The 16,710-nt window shown below is 47.9% G+C and overlaps 1 protein-coding gene across 1 annotated transcript in view; it reads left to right on the plus strand.

Moving 5' to 3' along the window:
- LOC143986759 (uncharacterized) overlaps positions 1–16,710 on the plus strand; it is a 111,092-nt gene that overhangs the window by 36,110 nt on the left and 58,272 nt on the right. The window lies entirely within an intron of this gene.

A 16,710-nucleotide genomic window follows, 5' to 3' on the forward strand; every position in this document is an offset into this window, starting at 1 on the left:
CACGACCGGACCTTCCAGCAGATTAGGTCCGACGGTCTTCCCGACGGACTTTTCAGCGGAGTTCCGACTGACTTTCCAAATGAATGGACTTGGCCACACACCATCACACCAAAGTCCGACGGATTTGAAAATGATGACGTACGACCAGACTAGAATAAGGAAGTTCATAGCCAGTAGCCAATAGCTGCCCTAGCATTGGTTTTCATCCGTCAGACTAGCATACAGACGAACGGATTTTTCGACCAGACTCGAGTCCATCGGAAAGATTTGAAATATGTTCTAAATCTAAAGTCCGTCTGATTTTTTGACAGCAAAGGTCCGATGAAGCCCACACACGGTCGAATTGTCTGACGAAAAAAGTCCGGCCGTGTGTACATGGCATAACTCTAATAAAAATGATCAGTGAAAAAGATTGACTTACTTTTCCCTGCAAAGGAAATGCATAATGGGCTACTATGCATCAGATAGTAGCCCATTATGTGTCACTTACCTGACACAGGAGCCAGCGATGTCCCCGATTTCCTCGCCGGCTCGAAGCATCCATCTTTCTTCCGAGGTCACGAACTCCGGCTCTGTGACTGGCTGGAGTCGCGTGACATCACTCCCGCTCGTGTGCATGGGAGCCGCCAGTCACGGCATGTCATTTAATGAAAACGGCACGCCGTGACCCTTCTAAAGTATGCATGCGCTGAGTACATCGGCGCATGCGCAGAAGAAATCCAGGGAAAGAGGGAATTGTAAATATCTCCTAAACCATGTAGGTATAGGAGATATTTGCAGCACCTATAGGTAAGCCTTACCTGTAGGTTAAAGTGTGTTGTAAGGGTATACAACCACTTTAAGTTTGGGCAAGCTTGGCAAGATGTAATCATCCATATCTGATATTTGGAGGGCACTGGAGATGCTGCCAACCATTGTAGCAGTCCGTGCTTTACGTGATAGCGGTGATTTTCTGGGTTCTGCTAAAGCGGGTTACCCTCTACACACAGGGTGTCTCTCACTTGGCACAACTGGCATTAATATTTATAGTGAATACAAGGCATTCTGTGATGGGACAATGGTAGATCCTGACGATACTGATGTCCTTTCTACCTCATCTAATTGGAGTATGCCTTGTATTCACTGTAAAAAAAGGTGTCCTTTGATGCGTGGCAGTGCTGAGCGAGCGACTCTCAGTGTGCCAAGGGGAAGCCACTTGAGCAGGACCTGGAAGATTGTTGCTATCACTGTATGTAGCGTAGGCTGTTACAGGGGTTTTCAGCATCCACAGCAGCCCTCTAGACATAGGATATCGATAATTAAACTGTGCTGAGCTGGATCAATATCAATTGAAAATAAAGATAATTCATAGAGTTCCACTTTACCATGTGTTAGTATGATAAAAATCTGCATTGTTATATTGTTTGTAATATGAACATGGGAGCAGCATATTTGTGCTAAAAGAGAACCCTTTAAAGAAGCATTAAAGTAAGCATTTCAAATCTGCAGGTGAGCAAGAAGGTGTATGTTACCTCCTGGATCTTTCTATTTTGTTTACAATTTACTGGTTCAATGAGTGCTCCTAGTATAGCTTTTGCTATACTCCAGTGTTCCAAGAGGTGGCAAATGGCTCTTCTACACAGCAGACAATCTGCCTGCCATCCTTTTCCCTGCCCATGCATCAAAAGCATTGGATTTTGTGAATAGGTTTACAGAATGTAAGTTGTTCTATTATTAATAAATTGCATCTGTGATCATATTCCTGTGGGGTGCCAACATCCAAACTAGTTAAACACAAAAAGGAAACCCCCTAACTGGACTTGAAAGGCACTGGCGTAGTAGATTATTGAAAAAGGTAGAATTTATTAAACATAATACAACAAAATTAACAATAAATTTGTATTGGAATGATTACAGTTGCTGTACACAAAATCACCACACAGATTGCACTATGAAATTCTCTGGGTTTATCCGACGCGCTTCAGAGTATCAAATGTCTCTTTCTTCAGGGGTGTTATGAGAAGGTCAATCGTGTATCTACAATATAGTGGTTACAAAAGGTCACAAAGATTATTGTATAACAATCAGTGGTACAATATATGTCTCTATTAAATGTATTTGAACAAAGTCACATAGAAGTGATGGGATTGAAAGTGAAAAACTATTAAAAACAACCATAGACAGAACTGTGTCTCCATAAACCTCCTGCTTAAATGGGCTGGTCTTGTCGATATGCTTTAGTATTGCATAGAAGTGATGGAACTGAAATTGAAAAAAATGCCAGACTCCCCCAATGGACAATGGACAGCTAAGGACGCTGAAGCCAAACAAGCGGGCGACGCTCTGTGGGTAAAAATGATGAGATATATAGTAAAGAGTAAACATAATAATATAACAAGTTCTAATTACCGTATGTTTACTCTATACTATATATCTGGCTTCAGCATCCTTATCTGTCCATTGTCCCTTGGGTGGAGTCTGGCATTTTTTCAATTTCAATTCCATCATTTCTATGCCAGTACTAAAGCATATCAACAAGACCAGTCCTTTTAAGCAATAGGTTTTTGGAGACACAGTTCTGTCTATGTTTGTCTATGTTTTCCCCTCACAATTACTGCGACCACCTTCCCACTCTGTCCTCAACTCCCTAACCCACATCTTCAACCTCCCCCTCTGCTCCGGCACCTTTCCTTCCCCAGCAAACATGCACTGGTTACCCCATACTCAAAAAACCCTCACTAGACCCCACCTGTTTGAACAACTTAAGACCCAACTCCCTGCTCCCGTTTGCCTCCAAGCTCATCGAACGCCTTGTCCATAACCAAATGAGTCCCTACCTCATGGACAACAACCTTCTCGACCCCCTACAGCAGGGCCGTCTATAAGGCAGGGCAAAAGGGGCAGCTGGCCTGGGCCCTGTCATTGTTGTGGGGCCCAAAACAGCTGCCTCATACTTGCCAACTATCCAGGTTTAAATTCCCTTGTCCCTTGAAGTTTTATTCCTGTGCTGTGTCCTAATATCTGTGTGACGTGCTGCTACTAATGCTGTCCAGTTCTGCCCTATTGTGTGCAAGTGACTCACCTGCAGACCCTGGGTTTACATATAAATAACCAGCATTCATATGTAAATAGCAGTGACAATACTAAGTAAATAGCTGCGGCTGGCGGCATTGATATGTAAATAAAGGTGGCATTCCTAAGTATATCATGCTCCCCTGCTGTGAGGAGGTGATGTGCTGTAACCTCTAGCAACTAATCAGTGAGCCGTAACATGTGCTGTAACCCCTAGCAACTAGTCAGTAAGCAGTAATGATATGCTGTAACTGCTGGCAACCAATCACAATTGCTGCCTGATCTGATACAGAAAAATGATTTTAGGTCTAGCTGCTATTTATTGTATGTCTCAGAGTAGGTGGAGAGGGAAATTGCGTGGGGGGGCCCAAGAAAAATTTTGCCCAGGGCCCAATCTATATTAAAGACAGCCCTGCCCTACAGTCTGGCTTCCGCCCACAACATTCTACTGAAAATGCCCTACTAAAACTCACCAATGACCTACTAACTGCTAAAACCAACGGCCACTACTCCATACTCATACTTTTAGACCTCTCTGCTGCCTTTGACACAGTTGACCACCTGCTCCTCCTCAGCAAATTACACTCCCTTGGCCACCATGATTCTGCTTTATCCTGCATCTCCTCCTACCTCCCATGGTTTCCAATACCGCCTCTATGCCGACGACACCCAGATATATCTCTCCACTCCTCAACTCACCCCCTCGATCTCCTCACAGATCTCATACTTACTGAATGACATATCAGTATGGATGTCACCCCACTTCCTCAAACTCAATATTTCTAAAACTGATTTTGTTATTTTTTCTCCTTGACAATCCCTCCCCCCCCCCCGACTTCACCATTAATATCAACAACACAACCATTGGTCCCTCCACACATGCCAGGGTCCTGGGTGTAATCCTCGACTCTGACCTCTTCTTCAGCCCCCATATCCAATCACTGGCTAAATCCTGCCGTCTTAACCTCCGCAATATCTCCAGAATTCGACCCTTCCTGACTAATGACACCACAAAGCAACTTATTCACTCCTTGATTATTTCCCGCCTTGACTACTGCAACTCTCTCCTTAATGGCCTACCCTTAAGCAGGCTATCTCCCCTTCAGTCTATTATGAATGCTGCTGCTAGACTAATACACCTCACTAACCAATCCGTGACTGCTGCTCCTCTCTGCCAATCCCTTCACTGGCTTCCCCTACCCCACCGTGTAAAATTCAAAATGCTAACCATAACATACAAAGCCATCCACAACATCGCCCCCATCTACATCACCAACCTCATCTGCAGATATCGCCCAAATCGTCCCCTCCGCTCCTCCCAGGACCTACTGCATTCTAGCTCCCTTGTTACCTCCTCTCATGCTCGCATTCAAGACTTCACCAGAGCCTCTCACATCCTCTGGAACTCCCTGCCCCAGTCTGTCCGATCAGCCCCTACCCTGTCCACCTTTAGAAGATCCCTGAAAACTCATTTATTCAGGGAAGCCTATCCCACACCCACCTAACTGTCCCGAGCCGCCCCCATCAAATCATTCTCTGCAACTATTACCTTTTGTACCACCACCCCCTCCCTTTAGCATTTAAGCTCTACGAGCAGAGCCCTCTTGTACCTTTTGTATTGAACTGTACTGTAATTGTGTCGCCCCCCCTATACATTGTAAAGCGCTGCGTAAACTGTTGGCGCTATATAAATCGTGTATAATAATAATAATAATAATGTTTGTTTTTAATAGTTCTATGGAGTGTTTCATTGGTGACACCACAATATGCGTAAGTTTGTTCAAATACATTTAATATGGACATATATTGTACCACTGATTGTTATACAATAATTTTTGTGACCTTTTTGTAACCACTATATTGTAGATACACGATTGACCTTCTCATAACACCCCTTAAGAAAGAGATATTTGATAATCTGAAACTCGTCAGTTGAACTCAGAGAACGCGTCGGGTAAACCCATAGTGCAACCTGTGTGGTGATTTTTTGTACAGCAACTGTAATCAATCCAATACATTTTATTGTTTATTTTGTTGTATTATGTTTAATAAATTCTACCTTTTTCAATAATCTACTACACCAGTGCCGTTAAAGTCCAGCTGGGGGTTTCCTTTTTGTGTTGTTCTATGATTGGGCAAAGGGAGAGGAAGGACGGCCAGTGCTGCTGCAAACAATGCTATGGCTACAGTGTAGGAGACCCAAAGTTGGGGTGGCGGAAGTAGTAAAGAGAGTTGCAGGAGGTGGTGTATGTACGCCTCATTATTTTTAACTTATTGTGTGCCAGCAGAAATTAAAAACATCTCCTGGAGTACTTCTTTAAGCCTCCAGGCCCCTCCCGCATTTTCTCCTGCTGGGACATCTTGTAAATTTGATGGCCAAGGTCCTGATCTTCACGCCGGTGTTGATCTTTTGCTTCTATATTTACAGTCATATATTTTTTTTGTGGAAAATCAGTTTCAGCACTATGGATAGCTCCAGACAGTACATATACTGGCAGGAGCGAATGTGCTGTCTGGTATTGGTTATATTGGTATTGGGCTAATGTAATTAAAAAAAAAAAATATTAGACGTGATCTTTATATAAATAAATGCTTAATACGGGGTAAGCTGATGACTCCCAAAGGCTTTTTTTTTTTAAAGTGAGACTCTATGCAGCCTGTGTGAACAATGCAGGCAGGGAGAGAGGAGCCACAGTTCACTTTTTCTGATTTATTCATGTACTGTATGGCAGGGCTCAAAATTTCAAGTCCTGAGCTACTAGCCAGGTCTCAAGGGTTACTCGCCACCAGTTGCCATGCGAAACCCCTCCTCTGTCCCACCCTAATTCCACCCCTAAACACGCCCTCATAAATTATCTCCTGAAATTACACTTAAATGTTTTATGCAGAATTAAGTTATAAAAATAAATATTAACAGCAACTTTTATCCGTGCCCAAAAAGGCAGCCTGTCTGTGTCCACCAATGCAGCCTGCCCATGTCCAGTCCACCAATGCAGCCTGTGCCCGCCAGTGCAGCCTGTGTCCTCCAGTGCAGCCTGTGCCCGCCAGTGCAGCCTGTGTCCTCCAGTGCAGCCTGTGTCCTCCAGTGCAGCCTGTGTCCTCCAGTGCAGCCTGTGTCCTCCAGTGCAGCCTGTGTCCTCCAGTGCAGCCTGTGTCCGCCAATGCAGCCTGTGTCTGCCAATGCAGCCTGTACCCACCAATGCAGCCTGTGTCTGCCAGTGTAACCTGTGTCCACAATGCAGCCTGTGTCCCCAATGCAGCCTGTGTCCCCAATGCAGCCTGTGTCCCCAATGCAGCCTGTGTCCCCAATGCAGCCTGTGTCCGCCAGTGCAGCCTGTGTCCCCAATGCAGCCTGTGTCATCAGTGCAGCCTGTGTCACAATGCAGCCTGTGTCACCAATGCAGCCTGTGTCCACCAGTGTAGCCTGTGTCCCCCAATACAGCCTGTGTCCCCAGTGCAGCCTGTACCACCAATACAGCCTGTGTCCCCAGTGCAGTCTGTGACCCCAGTGCAGCTTGTCACTAATGGAGCCTACCTGTGCAGTGGAAGAGAGAGGAGAGCCACTGCTGCCTGGTTTATCAGAGCATGAACATAACAGCTTTGATTTCAATAGCTGTGTGTTCCACAGCTTCTCTCTTGTCCAGGATTACATGGGTGATCTGTCTATCAAAGTGCCCCGGACAAAGAGGAGGGGCAGTATATGACGGCGCTTGGCAGGGACCACGCAGCTATTGAAATGAAAGCTGTTATGTTCCCCGGCACTCTGATAAACCAGGCAGCAACTCTCCTCTCTCTTCCCCTACGATTGCTGCCGGTGGTGCCGCCCGCTCCCAGGCAGCCCACACTTGCCAGCCCTCAAAATCCACACGCAAATGTAATTGTCAGCCTGGGATATTGCGCTCTATAAAAAGCATTTTTTTTGTGAATGCTTTTTTTTTCAAATAACAGAGATTTATACTTACCTGCACTGTGCAATACTTATACTTACCTGCTCTGCTCAATTGCACAGAGCAGTCCTGAACCTTTTATCCCTGGGTCCCCCGCCAGGTTCTTGGCTTTATGGGCTTGTTCCTGAGCTTCTCTGCTTGCGTTTATAGACACAGACAGAGGGACTTGATCTTGCCCCCCCCCCCCCCCCCCCCCCCCCCCGGTTTCCTTATCACTGGCTTTGATTGACAGCAGCAAAAGTCAATGGCTTCTGCTGCCTCAGCATAGCCTGTGGAACCCAAAAGTGAGGGGATAGAAGAGCTGCAGACATGCACAACACTGGATCGAATGAGGGCTCAGGTAAGTGTAGGGGGTTAAGTGGAGATCTGATACCCAAACATTTTTTTCCCTAAAAGAGAAGTAAAAGGATTTTTTTTTGCAGATTTATACTTACCTAGGTGGATGCCGCATGGGTTTGATGCTGCATCTGTCCAGCGGCAGCTCTGCGCTGTGATCTGATCGACCAAACACCGTTGATCGCTCAGTGTTCAGAGCTCTGTGATCAGAGAGCTGTAGACTGTCAGTCACATCTCTCTGCTCTTCTACCTTCTCGCTCATTGGAGCGCTGAGCTGTGGAGGGGCGGGAATCAGGCATCTCAAGCTTACAGTGGCTCGCTGAGAGGCTGAGCCAGGTGTCAGTCCAGGGACCTGGCGAATCCAGACTCCATGGTGCCTGGACTGATATCGGTGACGTCAGCAGAGAGCAGACTTCACTGCATTCTCTGCTGAAAACGGTTTTTGCACTCCTGTGATCCATAAGAGAAGTACACTACAGCCAAACGAGCTTTGACTATATTTCTCCTTTAACGTATAGAATACATTAAAGGATAAGGTCACCTTTCATAAGATGTTACACCCATATTTAGGGTATATCATGAGATATGTCAAAAACAGACCGGACCCGAGCTTCCCCCCGTTCCCCCGCTCTGACAGCTAGTGAGGATCCCTCTCCCCCTGTACGATGTATGGGCATGGAAATACACTGACAGGTCTGCAGGAGACCTGCATTGCACCAGTGATCAGCAGATCACTAGTGCCACGCTTTAGAGGCTCCAGAAACAAAAAAATAATAACTGCACATTTTTTTTTTACCTGCAAAAAAAATGCATTTATTATTTTTTGTCAAAAAGGTGAACTTCTCTTTTAAGGTAAAAATAGTTAGGCTTTAGAAACACTTTAACAGACCATCTAAGAATATTTAAGTAAACCTGATGCCACATACACACGATCAGATTATCTGGCAGACTTGGTCCGCCGCCCATGTGTGGGCTCCCCTGGACTTTTTCGTTTTATTCTGTGGAATACACGAGCAGGGCCGTCTTTAATATTCATTGGACCCTGGGCAAAAATTTTCTTGCCCCCCCCCCATACAATTTCACTCTCCATCTGCTCTGAGACAGGCAATAAATAGCAGCTAGACTTAAAATCAGTTTAATGTATCAGATCAGGCAGCAATTGAGATTCGTTGCCAGTGGTTACAGCATATCATTACTGCTAACTGACTGGTTGCTAGAGGTTACAGCACACTACGAGTCACTGATTAGTTGCTAGAAGTTACGGCAAATGATTTCTGCTTCTTAATCGGTTGCTAGAGATTACTTTATAGTATTACTGCTCACTGGTTGCTAGAGGTTACAGCACATCATCTCCTCACTGCAGGGGGGCATGATCTACATATGAATGCCACCTTTACTTAAATATCAATACAGCCGCCCGCAGCTATTTACATATGAATGCCGATTATTTACATGTAAACACAGGGTCTGCAGGTGAGTAATCTGTACACAACAATAGGACAGAACTGGGCAGCATTAGTACCAGCACATCACACTGAGATATTGGGATTGTTGGCAAGTATGAGGCAGCTGCTTTGGGCCCCACAACGACAGGGCCCAGGGCAGCTGCCCCTTTTGCCCTGCCTTAAAGATGGCCCTGTACACGAGTCAGCTCTTAATTCAGGTAAAATGGTTGTCGATCCAATACTCCCAACAGATCTTACATATGGGAAACAGATCTTACATATGATTCACTGCTGAAGCCACATTCCGTCCTCATTGCGGAAACCTTAGAGCTTCTAGAGTAAAGCACTGGGAGACATTTACTAAAACTGGAGGGGAAAGATTTACTAAAACTGGAGCATACAGAATCTAGTTCAGGTGTGCATAGCAACCAATCAGCTTCTAACTTTCAATCAGCTTGTTCAATTAAGCTTTGACAATAAAACCTAGAAGTTGATTGGTTACTATGCACTGCACCATATTCGGTGTGCACCAGTTTTAGTAAATCCCCCCCTTAGACCCCTTTCACACTAGGTAATTTTAAGGGTATTTTTCAGGCGCTTTAGCATTAAAAAAAAACCTCTGTCAAGCGCTTGAAAGAAGCCTCATCTGCAAACCCAGTTTGAAAGGCCAAGTGCTTTAAGAGCCCTTTCACACTGCCAGCACCCAAAAAACGCTGGTAAAGCGCTGCGTAAAAGTAGCTGCGCTTTACCAGCATTTTTCAAGCGCTATTGGGCACTTTTAACCCCCGCTAGTGGCCAAATAAAGGGTTAAAAGTGCCCACAAAGTTCCGCTGCCAAAAGCGATTTGCAGGCGTTTTGCAGGCACTTCCCATTGATTTCAATGGGAAGGGGTGCGTTAGGAGCGGTGTATTCATCGTTCCAAAAGCGCTGCAAAAAAGCTGCTTGCAGGACTTTTTTTGATGCCCTGCCAGCCCAGCACCTCAGTGTGAAAGACCTGTGTAGTGTGGGGGCCGAGGAACTGTATACAGTGCTGAGATGGGAAAGGAGCAATGTCAAGTGACCTGCCAGGGGTCCCTCTCCTCTGATTCTCCAACGGTAATCACTGTCCTCTCATGTAAAGAGGAACTCAAAACTCTTAAGCCACTTTGGGTATCTTGGCATGCAGTGGGTGTTTCTGCACACACGGTTGAAGTGGTGGGTGGTAATGAGGGGGGTCCAGGCCAACTTTTGCATCGGGGCCCACAAGCTTCAAGCTATGCCTTGTGTGGTGCGATCGCTATTTACATAAGTATGCAGGACCTACATGCATGTTTACATTTGTGCATGAGCATGGGTGTATGGGGCGCTTACATTTTTTTTTTTTTTTTTTGGATGAACTTTATTGCTATAACAAGGGATTAACAACACTCATGGGCTGTGATATATCCAGTTTAAGCCCATATCGCTCCTTTTGCCTCCAAAGCATGTGATCAAAGCAAGATCAGTTTGATCAGATGCTGTACAAACCAGTAATGGCTTCTAATCAAAACAAAAGTAATGTAACAGAAGAGGGGAAGAAACTCTTTCACAGTGATTGCGATTAGAGCGGTTATATCGGTAGTGGGCTCCCCGATGGGACAGGAGAGCCCGGTAAAGGTGGAGGGGGTCCCCCTTGCTCCATCTGTAAAAATGACCGAGAGGCTGTAGAGCCACTTGGACCATTTTTCCCCAAATAGCGAAACACTCAGAGAAAAAGGATAATACCAAGACCATTGTTGTAGCTGCACTGATCCCGATCCTTGCTGAACTTGAATCCATGTATGACTGGCTTTAGTTTGCCTCTATAGATACCCTGTGCTGTTATTCCAGGTATAACAGGCCCCTGTGCACAAATGGCATCCCACACTGTGTATTTTTGGCCCAGGGATGACATCTAGCACCGTGTGTCACGGGCCCACAGATCAGGTGGCACACCGGATATGGCAATGGTACACTCATGAAAGGAGGATGGGAAAAGGGAAGTCTATTATAAAACATTTTCAGATGGGCATTCCAATCAGGTCCACCTATCAGTTTTTACGGCTGACTTGATTGGAAGGTCCATTCATCCCTATGGACAAGCAGCTGTACACAGACTTGTGTCCATTTACACCCGCCTACCCCTGGGTTCGATCAGGCCCTTAAAAAAAAAGGGTAGAGGACTCTCTCTTCAGTTTAAGGTGAAGCGGTTCCTACTGAACTGTCCGAGATTCAAACCATGTATGGGCAGGCTGATTGCACCCAAGCTTATTGATCAATCCACTTGGGTACAACTAGCCTGTTTGATTTTTCATGAGATCATTGCTAGAGGTTAAGCAATAATCACTGTGGCTCTCCCCATGAAGAGAACACAATAGCTCCACGGGATGGATTCCCCCATCAACATCAGTGTTGATGGGGGAATGCACCTATTTTCTTTCCTGCAACCACAGGTTGAAAATTTAACCATCTATGGCTGGCTTTACAGTCATTGGAGTTGCACCTGCTCTGACTAGATGGAGGTTGGAATCAGACCTGTGTTCCGGTGCATTGTGTTTAGAACGAATAAAAGAAAAAAAAAATTCTTACACACACTATTTATTTTTATTTCATTTTATTAAATGTTTTGCACAATATAGCAATAAAGTATATACGTAATTTCTTCTGCCATGATGCACCACACTGCATGGTAGTGCGTTAAACTGCATTGTGTTGAATTGTACTGCATGTGTGTTGGAAGTGCGTTTGGTCAATGTGTTGGGGTACCATTGACGATGGATGACACTGCACCACACTGATGCTTGTAACGTGAATTAAAAAAACATAGGTTGCGGTAATGCACATTTACCACAACACAATGGTGTGATTTGGCACTAAAGCATGGCAGTTCACAGAACCATCCAAAACACACATTTCCCCAGCATACTTACCAGCTAGCCAGCATAATATAACGAAAAAAAGGCTAAACTGTTTCTGCAATTTACATTGGATGCAAATATATGTGAAGCCGCACTGCCACGTCAAGGCCCCTCTGCAAAGTGCGGTCCCTAACTATAATGTTTCCAAATTGAGAAATATATAGCAAGAAATAAATTGAGTGTCTAAACTAGTTACAATTTCTTTTTAAAAACAGAGGTTTTTGTTATATATTTGCATTCATAAGTGAAGCTACATAGAGCTCCCAGGGATCCCATTGGATCTTCCTTGTGGCTTGTGCTTGGTCACAGTGAGACCTCGTATGATTGGGATTTCTGTGTCCCTCTAATGTAATGTTTCCAGGGTATATGCCTGTTAACCCTCTAAGTCTTAGGTGCTCGCAGTGATACTGGTGTTAGGTTTAGAAAGTCTCTAGCACTCAAAAAGATTATTTCCACTTATTGTGAAAAAATTTCATATTATTCCAGCCACTGTTTTATTGCTGGTTTGATAGTACCAGAAAATAAAAAAAAACTGGCCTCCAACCTCCCCTTATAGCCAGTCCAACACACACCTAAAAAGTATCAGCCTCCCGCCTGCAAAAAAACCCTGTGTCACTCCTTCTGGAGCCTGAATGGCCCACTCTGATGGAGCCAGAATGGGGGTGTCACACTCTCCTGGAGCCTGAAAAGGCCCATTCTTCTGGAGCCAAACTGGCCCATTCTTCTAGAGCCTGAACGGCCCGCTCTGATGGAGCCTGAACGGCCCGCTCTGATGGAGCCTGAACGGCCCGCTCTGATGGAGCCTGAACGGCCCGCTCTGATGGAGCCTGAACGGCCCGCTCTGATGGAGCCTGAACGGCACAGTCTGATGGAGCCTGAATGGGGGTGTCACACTCTGATGGAGCCTGAACGGGGGTGTCACACTCTGATGGAGCCTGAACGGGGGTGTCAGTCTCCTGGAGCCTGAAAAGGCCCATTCTTATGGAGCCAAACTGGCCCATTCTTCTAGAGCCTAAATGGCCCGCTCTGATGGAGCCGAAACGGCACACTCTGATGGAGCCTGAACGGGGGTGTCACACTCTGATGGAGCCTGAACGGGGGTGTCACACTCTGATGGAGCCTGAACGGGGGTGTCACACTCTGATGGAGCCTGAACAGGGGGGTGTCACACTCTGATGGAGCCTGAACAGGGGGGTGTCACACTCTGATGGAGCCTGAACAGGGGTGTCACACTCTGATGGAGCCTGAACGGGGGTGTCCCATTCTGATGGAGCTTGAACGGGGGTGTCACATTCTCCTGGAGCTTGAAAAGGCCCATTCTTCTGGAGCCAAACTGGCCCATTCTTCTAGAGCCTGAATGGCCCGCTCTGATGGAGCCTAAATGGCACAGTCTGATGGAGCCTAAACGGCACAGTCTGATGGAGCCTGAACGGGGGTGTCACACTCTGATGGAGCCTGAACGGGGGTGTCACACTCTGATGGAGCCTGAACGGGGGTGTCACACTCTGATGGAGCCTGAACGGGGGTGTCACACTCTGATGGAGCCTGAACGGGGGTGTCACACTCTGATGGAGCCTGAACAGGGGGGTGTCACACTCTGATGGAGCCTGAACAGGGGTGTCACACTCTGATGGAGCCTGAACAGGGGTGTCACACTCTGATGGAGCCTGAACGGGGGTGTCACATTCTGATGGAGCTAGAACGGGGGTGTCACATTCTCCTGGAGCTTGAAAAGGCCCATTCTTCTGGAGCCAAACTGGCCCATTCTTCTAGAGCTAGAGCAGCCCACTCTTCTGGAGCCTGAATCTCCCACTCTTCTGGAACCTGATCGGCCCAATCTCCTGAAGCCTGAATCTCCCATTCTTCTGAAATCTGATCGGCCCAATCTCCTGGAGCCTGAATCTCGCACTCTGATGGAGCCTGAACATCGCACTCTGATGGAGCCTGAACCTCGCACTCTGATGGAGCCTGAACCTCGCACTCTGATGGAGCCTGAACCTCGCACTCTGATGGAGCCTGAACCTCGCTCTCTGATGGAGCCTGAACCTCGCACTCTGATGGAGCTTGAATGGGGGTGTCGCACTCTGATGGAGCCTGAACCTCGCACTCTGATGGAGCCTGAATGGGGGTGTCGCACTCTGATGGAGCCTGAATGGGGGTGTCGCACTCTGATGGAGCCTGAACGGGGGTGTCGCACTCTGATGGAGCCTGAACGGGGTTGTCGCACTTTTCTGGAGTCTGAACGTGGGCGACACACTTTTCTGGAGTTTGAACAATTTCTTCCAACTTGTTGGCAATCTTCACTCCCAAAAATTCTGCACCCCTCCCATTTAAGTGCAGTCTATCCCTTCCATAGAGCCGGGAAGCGACCGCAAAGTCAGACCAGTTCTCCATGAAGCCAAACTCCTCTTCTCTGCACCAGTTCTTCAGCCACTTGTTAAGCTCTCTAAGCTCCTGCTGCCTTTCTGGTGTGGCTTTAGGTACAGGCAGTATTTCTGAAAATACTGCTTTGGAGGTCCTTTTTTTCAACATAATCCCTATGTCCTTGAAATCATTTTGTAGACTGCTCCATCTTCCTCTGACTTGGTCATTTGTACCAATATGTACCAAGACAGCTGGGTCCTCTCCAGCCCCACGCAACAATCTTTCCATCCTATCTGCAATGTCCCGAACCCGAGCGCCTGGTAAACAACATACTGTTCGTAGTTGAGGGTCTTTGTGACAGATTGCCCTCTCTGTCCCTCTAATAATTGAGTCCCCTACCACCAGTATCTGCCTATTCTTTCTTGTAGCCTTGCCCCCATCTTTACTGGAGGAAATGTTCCCATGGTTCACCTGACATTTTGGTTGAGTCTCAATGTCGGGTACAGTCCCAATATGCACATGACACTCTTCTGGACTTTGCACACGAGCAACACGCTCTTCTGTAGTCTGCGCGGCGGCGGTGCGCCCTCCTGGAGTCTGAGCGGCGGCGGCGCGCCCATTTGGAGTCTGAGCGGCGGCGGCGGCGCGCCCATTTGGAGTTTGAGCGGCGACGGCACGCCCTTTTGGAGTCTGAGCGGCGGCGGCACGCCCTTTTGGAGTCAGAGCGGCGGCGGCTCGCCCTTCTGGAATCTGAGCGGCTGCGGCACGCCCTTTTGGAGTCTGAGCGGCAGCGGCTCGCCCTTCTGGAATCTGAGCGGCGGCGGCTCGCCCCTTTGGAGTCTGAGCGGCGGCAGCGCGCCCATTTGGAGTCTGAGCGGCGGCGGCGCGCCCATTTGGAGTCTGAGCGGCGGCGGCACGCCCATTTGGAGTCTGAGCGGCGGCGGCACGCCCATTTGGAGTCTGAGCGGCTGCGGCACACCCTTTTGGAGTCTGAGCGGCGGCGGCTCGCCCTTGTGGAATCTGAGCGGCGGTGCGCTCTTCTGGAGTCTGAGCGGCGGCGCGCTCTCCTGGAGTCTGAGCGGCGGCGGCGCGCTCTCCTGGAGTCTGAGCGGCGGCGGCGCGCTCTCCTGCAGTCTGAGCGGCGGCGGCGCGCTCTCCTGGAGTCTGAACGGCGGCGGCGCGCTCTCCTGGAGTCTGAGGACTCCAGGACACGTTATGGCCTTCCCGGACTTCTCTGCGGAGGTCCAGAAGCAACGGGCTCGCTTCACTGAGGTCAAGCGGAGGCTGAGGGTTAATCACCTGAAGTATGCCATGATGTATCCGGCGAAGCTGCATGTTCTGGGAGAGGACCGCGCTCACTTTTTTGATGACCCGGCGCAGGCGATGGAGTGGCTGGACCGACAAGAGGCTGACCGGAACCGCCGGGCCTAGTGTGCGGACTGGAGTGGGCTCTCTGTGGTGATACACCGGATTACGGTTTCTGCTTGGACCGCAATTTATTGGCTGTTTGTATGAGGCCCGGGACCTATGTTCTTTCTTGCTCTGACTACTGCTTACTATAGTGGCTCTGCTTGCTGTGAACTGATGGTCCCTACAACCCTGCCTGCCTTCTACGGAAGATACTTTCCGGGGGGCCGGTACTGTCCGCTTTACCCTCGGATGCCACGATGCTCACTTGTCTGCCCCCCCATTTTGCATGCTGACACTGACTTGGTCCATCCTGGCATGTGTGGTTCTGTCCCTGTTGGCCTTCCTCCCCCGAGATGGCGGACTCCAGCCCCTTTTGCACTCTGATCTCCCTTTACTGCGGTGTACTTTGCTGGGACGACTGCTTCTGCCTTCTGTTCCCCCTTTTTTCAAAATCTTTTTTTTTTTATTCTTCATGTACTTTCCCAATTTATTTCTTTAATCAATTTATTATTATTATTACTGCTGTTTCTACTGCTGCTCGCAGATGCTTGTTTGCCTGTTTTCCCGGCATCGGGGGCGGGGACCGCAGCTCTGGTTTTTGCGGCTGCTCCTGGGGCTGGATACAGCGAGTGTTCGCCTTGTGTGTTGCGCCATGTCGTGTCTGCCCTCCTGGAGAGACAGCTGATTCGGGCGGCGGAGTGAAGCTGCGCTGGACGCTGTTGCTGGGATTCTGAGTTTGAGTTCGGTTGTGAGTTTATGGTAACTGAGTTTATGGTACAACAAAAAATGTCACTTCCTGCATTGCTAGGAACGCACTTATTATTGTGGGGGGGGGGGTGTGGGGTGGGACCGCTATTGGTACTTGCCTCACCTGCCCCTCCCAGTGAATAGACTGTTCCTTATTGCTGTATGGCTCCAGTTAAATTCTTGACTTGGAACGTCAGGGGACTCCGGGATAAGCTTAAGCGCACAGCAGTTTTTACTTGTCTTAAGACATATAGGGCCGACATAATAGCGCTGATAGAAACACATGTTACTGGCCAACTTCAGTTGGCTCTTAGGCGACCCTGGGTTGGATGGGCGTATCACGCGACCCACACTCCCTACTCCCGGGGTGTGTCACTGCTGATTGCCAAAACACTGCCATTTCACCTGATTGATATGCATACTGATCCCCAGGGGAGATTTATTTTTTTGCATTGTACTGTACATGGTAGACGTTGCCTCCTCCTGGCCCTGTAC

The sequence above is a fragment of the Lithobates pipiens genome, unplaced genomic scaffold (genome assembly GCF_037356315.1).
Source record: "Lithobates pipiens isolate NorthernLeopardFrog02 unplaced genomic scaffold, aLitPip1_a1.2 Scaffold_18, whole genome shotgun sequence".
Classification (NCBI taxonomy): Eukaryota; Metazoa; Chordata; class Amphibia; order Anura; family Ranidae; genus Lithobates; species Lithobates pipiens.